The following is a 2,398-nucleotide window of genomic DNA, read 5'->3' as shown; positions in this document are numbered from 1 at the left end:
GGTGTCGTGGGCGGCGGCCTTTCATTGTCTGAAGCCACAGAAGGACTGGGCATCCCTCTGTTCAATATACGATGGCGACCTCGGACCCCGGGTCCTCCCAGGCCGGACAGCAACTCTGTAGAGGGCGTTTCTCCTCCCTAATTGGGATACATTTTGGGATTGCCGTTAAAGTTTTTTTTTAATTTTTATTTATTTTTGAGAGAGAGAGAGAAAGGGAGGGGCAGAGAGCGAGGGAGACGCAGAGTCCGAAGCAGGTTCCAGGCTCCGAGCCGTCAGCACAGAGCCCGACACGGGGCTCGAACCCGCGAACCGTGAGATCATGACCCGAGCAGAAGTCGGACGCTCCACCGACGGAGCCCCCCAGGCGCCCCCTTCTCTCAATCGTGGTAAATGATACGTAACGACGTTTGCCGTCTTAACCGTTTTTGAGGCACAGTTGGGGGGCGCCAGGTGCATCCACGCTGTCGTGCAGCCGTCCCCCCGTCTGTCCCCAGAACGTGTTCATCTCCCTGGACTGGACTCTGTCCCGTTACACACAGACCTTCCCCTCCCCCAGCCCTGCCCCCCACGCCCCCTGCTCCCTGTGTCTGTGGGTCTCATGACTGTAGAGCCTCCTGTGAGTGGACCTTCAGGACTTGTCCTTCGGTGACAGGCTCCCCCCACAGAGCACGGTGTCCTCTAGGTCCGTGTGCATTATGGCCCATGTTGGGGCCTCCCAGGTTTCTCTCTGGGGTAAAAAAATGTTCTAAAGCTGACCTTGGTGATGGTGGCACAAAACCCACTGAACTGAACACCCCTAAGCGAGGGGACCGTATGGCATGTGAATTGCAGAGGGTGGGCCCAGGCTGCCCGCCTTCCGTCCTGTCCTGTGAGGGGCTGAGCTTTAGAAACTAGAGGTTATGGGTTTTCCAACCAGCTCCCATCAGCAGAGACACACGCGTGGCTTTCCCGTGATGAGAAGCTTCTGGAACTCTGGACACGGAGCCCACTCTGCCCCGAAACAACCCCTCAGCTGTCTCTGCCCCCACCCCACCTGGAGGCCGAGAACCCTCAGCCCAGGTGACTCTGGCCTCCCCAGCAGCGTGGGCAGCTCTTCCGGGCAGAGACCGCGTCACCATGGCCGGTCGGTCCCGCTGGCCCCCGGTCCCAGGCAACTGCCCCCTCATGGCCCTCACAGCCTAACGAGACCTGCCTGGTGCTTGGCCGGCGCCTAGTGGGAGGCTGGCCGGCCTCCTCCTGGCGCGTCTGTGCCGGGCTGTCCCCACGCACGCCAGGGGCAGATGTGGGCTGGTGCCATCGGAGCTGAGGGTCGCAAACCACTCGCTTTCTCAAATGGGCATCCAGAGTTTGAATGAAAGAATCTGCATCTGTGCAGAGGGCTGGAGGGGAAGGGGGGAGCCGGGGGGGGGGGCGCTAGCCCCATAGCCCTGCACACCCCCTCCCCACAGCCCCGCACCACCCCACTCTCCCCGCACTGCCCCTGCAGCCCCCGCACCACCCTGCCCTCCCCTCGGTGGCTCCCTCTGCAGTCAGGGAGCGTCTCCAGGGTGCCTGGCCGGCCTCTCTCTGTGCTGTGGCCCCTCCCCCAGCCCGAATCCCAGCCACAATTTATTCTGCCTGTTTTCACATCTTGATAGGACAGGCTGTGCTGTGCCCTGTGGGTATTGATTTTGTTCTATTTTACTGGTTTTAAGTTAATGACCAGAAACCCCAAACAAATAAAATTTCCTTTAAAAACTCAGGGAGATCAATGAGGGGGACCAGAATCACTATTCTACGAGCTGAAGGGACCGTCCCCTGGGCCATTCGGAGTCATCGCTCACGGCCAGAGGTCCCTCGAGAATCGCGAGGGCATCCTGCAGTGGGGGCCGGCCTGTGCGCCTCGCAAAGTGAGACCCTTGCATCCTCCTGGTGAGGCCATTTGAAAGCCTGTCTCCAGGTCATAAAACGGAAAATCTAAACATTATTCATGTTTGCAAGCCTCCCAGCGGCCTCTATGCTCCGTGACCTCAGGGGATGACCAGAGAGGTCCAGGAAGGCCGGGTTGCAGACCCCCAGGGAGGAGAGGGCCCCTTCTGGGCTCGGTTCACCTGGTGGCCGCTGGGTGGGGTCTGGGAGAGAGGGCCACCCTGGCCCAGGAAGAAGCGTGGGTTCCCTCTGGGAAAGCAGGGGGGCCGTGAGCCGGGGCCACACTAAGGAGACCCCTGCGCCCAGCATCCCGGCCCTGGTGTGGCTGTGGATGCCGGAGGCCAACTGAAATAGCTCAAGCAGCAAGGCCCCAGCCCGGGGGCCACAGGGGCCCCCTTCCCTCTCTGATGGGCTGGGGGTGAGGTGGGTGGTGGCCTGCAGTGAGGGACAGCCCCTCCCCCTGCTCCTCTCACCCGGAGACACCCTGTGT

This window comes from Acinonyx jubatus, chromosome D4 (assembly GCF_027475565.1).
Source record: "Acinonyx jubatus isolate Ajub_Pintada_27869175 chromosome D4, VMU_Ajub_asm_v1.0, whole genome shotgun sequence".
Classification (NCBI taxonomy): Eukaryota; Metazoa; Chordata; class Mammalia; order Carnivora; family Felidae; genus Acinonyx; species Acinonyx jubatus.
Note: the sequence above shows the minus strand (reverse complement) of the source record.